This window comes from Condylura cristata, unplaced genomic scaffold (assembly GCF_000260355.1).
Source record: "Condylura cristata isolate star-nosed mole 26May11 unplaced genomic scaffold, ConCri1.0 scaffold00005, whole genome shotgun sequence".
NCBI lineage: Eukaryota > Metazoa > Chordata > Mammalia > Eulipotyphla > Talpidae > Condylura > Condylura cristata.
The window spans coordinates 12,229,995-12,237,752 of record NW_004567106.1 but is presented as its reverse complement, the minus strand read 5'-3'; positions in this window follow the sequence as shown (position 1 = coordinate 12,237,752).

The following is a 7,758-nucleotide window of genomic DNA, read 5'->3' as shown; positions in this document are numbered from 1 at the left end:
TGCTCCCCACTCTGTCTCTGGTGAAGCCTCTCACCGCCCCTGAGCCGCTGGCCTGTACCCCAGCTCTGTATGCACAAATAAATCTTTAAAAAATAAATAAATAAATCTTTTTAAAAAAAATCTAAAAAGTCCTTCATGGGGAAGAGAAGTGACTGAATAGAGCTACCTCACTGGTCCTCAGCCTCATGGCCTTAGATCCCTGGGAACTAAGGAACACCCACGAAGCTGCTACATGGACTAAATGAGGAAGCAACTCATCCTGGGGAAAACTTTGTAAAACATGGACATCAAAGGAAGTTGGCACCTCATGGACTCTGATTCTTCCTCCTTTGTACCAGGGCCAGAGTCCTAAGGAGATGAGGCTGGAAAAATAATGGGACTAATAAAAAGCTAAGTCACAAGGCAGCTCTGTCTTGTGGCCTAATAGCAGGGTGTGATGGCTGTGGGGGGCGGATATTTCCCTACACACCCACTTCAGTTTGGAAACTATTGGCATGTCAAGGGAAAATGGCCTCCTAGGAGAATGGCAGAGAAGTTGCTCCATGCATGGCTTCTGGAATCTAGGTCTCAAGGAGGACTGCGAGAGATTTGTGCAACTACTCAGTGATTTTCCCATGGGGTCACATTGCTAAGTCAGGAGGATTGCAAGGAGTGGAATGATCTAGAAGGAAGAGTTCTCCAGCTACCTGACTACAATGCCTGGTATATTTCTTTTATTGCTGAGGTTTTGCTATAGTAAGACTTGAGCCTGGAGGAAATTCCTATTTTATTACACTGATTGCTGGTGGTCTCTGTCAGATGGGGAAAAAAATATAAAAGCATCCTGGCCCCCTTTACAATAGAAGATTTTGCAACCAAGGAAGGTCTTCGGCTCCACATCAGGTAGCCCCTCTTTCTCCATTAATACCCAGTAGAGGAAGTAGGCTCTTGCACTGAGAATATGGCTCGTATTTCTTGTTTTTTCTGCAAGGAAAAGTATGCAATATCTCCATGGACTTGGGTATTTGGGGAGGGAAGTCAGGAACAGGACCCAGGGTCATGCTTAATCTAGCAGATATCCTGATGAGTTTCAATCAGCTCTGAGTTCAGGATGATCTTACTAAATGTGGAAATGACATTTGTAAAACAAGATTGGTAAGCACCAACAGGAAGAGAAAAACTAATAAGCCCATTTCAGAGAGTTCTCCATTTTTTCTTTTCAAGACCTCCTGAAAATAACAGAAAACAATCCTCTTATGAGGACCTTGGCATTTTGGTCCCCTTTGGAGAAAATTAAACAGGCAGCAGAAGAAATCATTTGAGATTTCTCAAAATCATGCACTTGAACTTAAACTCTCCTTCCTTGAGGAAGAAAACCAAAGGGGAAATAAAATGAGAAACAGAATAATGTTAAAAAGAGAACTCTTTCTTGAGAACTCATGCAGCAATTCAGACATGATTTCAAGACCACAGTGCATAAGACACCCCAAATGTTTTATTTATTTTTTTAAAATATGTAACCAGTTTACTTTGTGCTGCTATAATTTAAAAGACAGCCTGGTACCAAAGTAATGGACATTAAAATAAAAACAACCTACTAGTTCCTAACAGTTTTGGCACCTTTCTGTCTTTCTGCCACAGTACTTTTGCCTGACTACTATTGTATCAGTGTAAGTGATGTCATAGAAACACGAAGTCACAAGTAATTGCTAAGTTTCCTCAGGGGCCTCATGGTCCTAAAGTTAAATTTCTTTTTGTTTAAAGGTTTATTTATTTATGTATTGATGCATACAAGAACTGGGGTACAGACCAGAGGTGGGGTGTGTGTGTGTGAGAGAGGATTCACTAGAGACAGAGTGGGGAGCAGAACAGGTGAATCTAATGAAAAACATTGCTAAGGGGAGCAACAGGCGAGACAGAAGAAGTCTGCTGTGCCATGTGGGTCAGCTTCCTGGGTAGGGATCGAACTCAAGCTGCAGTGGCTGGTGATAGCTTGATAACACTGTCTATAACCCTTGCGCTACCAAGGAGGACCCCCTGAAGTTACTCATCTTCTTGAAGAGTGTCAGGATAAGGAGACGTGATATTACAGAATGATCTTGTTCAGTCATTGGAAACAAATTCTTTACATGCAGAAGGTCAGACCATCTGATGGATCTGGACTTTGAGAGGCTCCATATTTTTCCACTTGTTGACTGAGAGTACTTTTGTCCCAGGGCACCCTAAATTCTTTTAGGCCAACATAAAGCATAAATAAAGACCTAAGTAAAAATGTACACCTCTTCTGTTTTCTCTTCAAGAGTAGCAGCATGCTTGGCTTGCTGCTGACTGACTCTGGGGAAGGTCATATACGCTGAATGGTGTTTCCTTTTAAACTCTGAAATTTTTTTTAAGTTTGACCTGTGGGCAGTAGTTCCTAACTCAGGTAGATCTTCAGGATTACTTTGGGTAGAGCTTTTGAAAACTATAATCATGGGGTTCCACCCCGGACTTACTAGGAGGGTGGGGCATAGGTATCTGTATTTAACAAGCTCTCCAAATAACACTTGAGAACCCAAGAGTCCAGTGTCTAGAGGTTCATGGAAAGCCAAGTGTCTAGAGATTCCATTGGTTAAAGATCTCTCTGAGTTGCCAGACATGCCTCTGTGGGATGTAAGATCTAATTGTGTGACACAGAGAGATGTGGAGAGAACTGGATGGAAAGGAAGAACTTATATCCTGCATATAGAGAAGGAGGATTATACTTCACTGTAGTTCTAGCAGAAGTCAGGGACGGTGTCCAAACTTTTTCTCTGGCAGGTAGCACCATTCACTATTTGCTTTAATGTAGCTCTTTGCCTTCATTATAATCTGTAATTTCTTAGTAGATGGAGACAGGAGAATTCAAAAGAGATCAAACAGAAATATGAGGGAAAGTTGAAGGTCTCTGGCTTCCAAGTTTGGAACTGGGGTCCAAATTCAGGCCAACCTGAGTTTTGAAACCAGGTTTCCAAAGCCTCAGACAGATGTAAAAGTTAATAGTGCTAACAAAAAAAAAAAAAAAAAAAAAGAAGAAGAAGAAGAATCAAGCTTTGGGAAGGCTACATTCACAATAGAAGCAATATGAGTTAAGATCTGAAAAGCAGAATCCCACTTTCTGAAATTTATTCTTGACTGCAGTTTGCATGGTGAGATATGACCTCCTTTTTGACAAGGTTGTCACTGGTCTCGCTCCTATCTTATACAGCCTTTTCATACCTCACTGATGGCAAATAGGATTGAATCAAGATTTTAAAAAGGAAAAAAAAATGCTATTAAAAATGTCCTTATTAAAAAAAAGTGAAATGACACATGTTAACCTTCATCTCACAAATTTGCTTATATCACCTCCAAAGTTAATATATTTAAAAAACAGTATTTTTGCTGGAGGAGTTACATAAAAATATAAAAATTTAAAAGGTTTTTTTTTTTTTTTAAGGATTTTACTTATACATGCTGGGGTACAGGCCAGAGGTGTGGGGGTGAGAGGATCCACCAGAGACAGAGTGGGGAGCAGAACAAGCAGACTGACCAAAACACACTGCCGAGAGGAGCAGTGGGCGGGTCAAGTCTGCTACGCCATGTGAACATTCCCCCCTCGCGCCCCCCCACCCCGCACCCCACCCCCCCTGGAGATCGAACTCATGCTGCAGTGGCTGTGATAGCTTCATAGTATTGTACTTTAACCCACTGCACCACCAGGGAGGGCCAAACTGAAAAGTTTTTGATGGAAAAATAGATCTTTACTCAAGGTCGTAACTGGTAGTAATGTATCATGACATTTTAAAGAGACTATGTTGAGTGTCTACGTTCTGAATCAAAGGGTTATGTCAAAGTCCTCATGATGTCAGGCCACAAAGATGCCACCATTCTAACATACCAGGGCAAGATACTGGTCATCTCTGTAGTGACAAGTGATCTGATTGTTTCATGATATGGGCTGAACTTAAACTTCTGTTGTTTCTTTGACTGGAGTTTAAAATAAAGGCCAGAAGGCAAAAAGAATTTCAAAAATACTTCAATCTTTGAAATTCGTTTTGCCTTCTGGTTTTTATTTATTTTTTAATCAACAATGTTGCTCATAACATTATCTATGAAGGGTCATACCCTTCAGCTGTATGTTGCCATACCACACCCTATGCCAAGGCACCGAAAGTCCTCCACCAGTATATTGTGCCCCCTCGTCACTTCCGCTTTCACCTCTCCCTCCCCATCTTGTAGCCTCAATTACATAGTCAGATTTCTATGGTTTGTTATTGATTTGTTTTATCTGACTTTTCGTTTGGTTTCTCTATATTTTGCTAGTGACATCATCTGATGACTGTCTTTCTCTTCTGGTTTATTTCCCTTAGTCTAATCCCTTCCAGTTCTATCCATGTTATCATAAAAGCCAAGAGTTCATCTTTTTTATAGTTAAGTTGTATTCCATTGTGTATAAATACCACATCTTCCTAGTCTAATCTGTCTTTGGGCACTTAGGCTGTTCCCATAGCTTCTGTCTCTTGGCTTTGATGGAAGCAACTTCTTTATTATTAGTGGAATAGAGTACTATTTTATATAGAGAGAGTTGTAATATTCCTCAAAGCCACTTTTTTTGTGTTTTGAGTTGGCTGCATATTAAAGATAGATTGGAATTGTACTAGTCTCCACATATTCTCCCCTGTGTTCATTTTTATCCAATTTATCTATGTATATTTTTTTCACTCTCATTAAAAAACAAATACAAGGGGCCCTCCCTGCTGGTGCAGCAGGTTAAACAGCACTGAGAAGCTAAAGCCACTTCAGCAAGGGTTCGATCCCCACCCTGGAGGTGATCCACATGGTGCGGTAGACCTCTTCTGACCCAACTGCTGCTTGCCTCAGCAGTGTTCTTGTCGTTCAGACTGTTCTGCTCCCTACTCTGTCTCTGGTGAATCCTCTCACAGCCCACGCACCTCTGGCCTGTACCCCAGCTCTGTATGCATATATAAATAAATCTTAAAAAAAAAAAAAACAAATACACTCCCACTAGGAGTTAAATTTATTGGTTTGAATAGTCTGTTGGTTTGTCACTCCAGATTTTGGGCTTGGGCTTGCTGGTGCCTGTGCTGGACACTTCAGTTCCCTTGTCTGTTGGATTGCCTTCACTCAACCAGAGAGATTACTGTGAGGCATAGCTCATAAATGTCATCATAAAATGCTCTGCAAAAATATGTCTCAACATCTATGATGCCAGATTCAAAGAACTCGATTCTGTGTATCTGGTCAGAAAACCAGAAACCGAGGTGACCCTTTAATGAGGGCCAGCATGGTGAAAAGTTGACAATTTCGCCCTTTCCTGCAGTGGCCTGGACTTCCATTTCTTCAGCTGTCTTTGTTCACAGTGGAGTGTTCTAGCATTCTTTCCTATTAGCAGAAGCCAGCAGGCTTGCTGGTCAATTCTTTTTCTTTCACTAGAGTTACTTGGAAAGGCCTCCTTTCCCCTGTTTTAAGAGCAGGGATTTTGAGACAGTGACCCCACCCTTCCGTAGTAGGTCATGTAAATGCCTAGTTGCCACCCTCCCCCTGTGGGCAGTTGGCCCATTTATGCAAGAGAACAATAAGGAGATGGTTCCTTTACTTCTGTGTCTTTGGCAATATAAGAGGAGGAGGAGGCTGAAGCCAGACATGCTGGCTCTGTGCACATGCCCATACTTTTTTCAAAGTCTCATCTATTGAGCAACAAGAAGGCAAATGGCTCCCTGTTAACATAATCAGTGACGATGTTATACTGGATCACCTAGGTTTTTTCACTGAAACCCTGTTTAAAAGGTATGTCCATTTGTCTGCAAAACATGAATGGAAAGAAACAAAGGGGAAGAGAGACAAAAGTGAAACAATGCCTTTCTCAGCAAGGAGCAAAATTCATTTTAGAAGAAAGGAAATTACCATTACAATTGAAAAAAGAACTGACTTGAGATATTAACTAATCACTTAAATATGAAGAGGTCTTCAGGTCTGTAAAATGCAGTCATATATAAACTGAATTATCTAGGTATCTGTCAGTTTATCATTCAGTCCAAAGGTACTTTAAAAAAAAAGATTTTACTTATTTATTTTTGTGTAGAACTGGGGTGCAGGCCAGAGGTTTGGGGGGTGCAAGGATTCACCAGAGACAGAGTGGGGAGCAGAACAGCAGATCTACTGAAATATACTGCTAAGGGGAGCAGCGAGCAAGACAGGAGAGGTCTGTTGTGCCATGTGGGTCAGCTCTGTGGACAGGGATTAGACTCAGGCTTAATAGTGGTAGTGCTTAGACTTAACCCCTAGGCCACCAGGGAGTCCCCCACATTCACTTTCTAAATTCCATCTCCAAGATCTCCCCTCCCTTTCTCTGTCTCAAGGCAGAAATGATTGTTCCTAAGGGGACAATTTAAATTAAAGCTTATGTTGGCATTTTGGTTATCACACATCATTGTAACTTTCTTGAGTTTGGAGGTTGTGTTGTCATTTCTGTAATCTCAGGGATCTGTATAGTTAGGATCTGTATAGTTTTACACACAAGTGTGTACAGAGTTATCTTTGCTCAAACAATAAGGAAGAAAACTTTCAGTGTTCACATTCAAGTTAATGGCAATATTTGTTAATGAGATGTGATTTCTAACATGTTCTTAAGTGCTATGGATTTGGGGCTTTATATTGCTTTCACTCAACATGAGGATGAATATAGGGAATCTATATTGCTTTGAGAAAAGCTGTACTTCAATTTGTTAATATCTTTCTTTTGAACAGAATCAAAATCTTGGCAATTTGCCAAGGAGGTGAAGGGAGAGAGGTTCAGATAGGACTGAGAAAACTAGTGGAGATTGAAGAAAAGAAAGAATGGGATCAAAAGAGCAAATTGTTGTCCTTAATACAAAATAATGTTTCTTAAAATTGGGTGTGCTGACCAAAGCTGCCTTCAGGCTGGTTTTACTTACATAACCCACATATATTCAGAATCTAGAATTTTGAATGACCTTAACTTCAAAGGCAGGTATTTTTATGTGAATAAACTCTTTAATCCATTTATTAGATCAATCATCAGTACTGTCTTTTTTTTTTTTAGAGACTTTAGGCACATTTATCTCTCTTCATGCTTTTAAGTGTAATAGAAGAAAACTAGAATTCTGAATTTATCTAGCTTCGCTCAGTCCTTTCATTTTTAAAAACATTTCCTTAAAAATAAAAACAGATTTTTAATGGGCAGAAGAGCTAAAAAGATACTTCTCCAAAGAGGAAATGCAGATGGCCAACAAGCATATGAAAAAATGTCCATCACTTGTAATAAGGGAGATGCAAATTAAAACCACAATGAGATACCACCTCACCCTAGTGAGAATGGCACATCTTAAAACAATTAGCAGCAACAAATGTTGGTGGGGTTGTGGAGAAAAAGGAAATCTCCTGCACTGCTGGTGGGAATGCAAACTAGTACAACCACTATGGAAAACTGGAGTTTCTTCAAACTGTTTAACATGGAGCTTCCATATGACCCAACAATTCCACTTCTAGGTATCTACCCACAAGACACAAAAACACTGATCCAAAAAGATACCTGTACTCCCATGTTTACTGCTGCTTAATTTACAAGTGCAAAGAAATGGAAACAGCCCAAATGCCCAAAAGTGGATGACTGGATTAAAAGATGTGGTACATATACACAATAGAATATTACTCAGCAACCAAAAAAAAATAAACACATGCCTTTTGCAGCAACATGGATGGAGCTGGAAAAGATCATGCTTAGTGAAATAAGCCAGA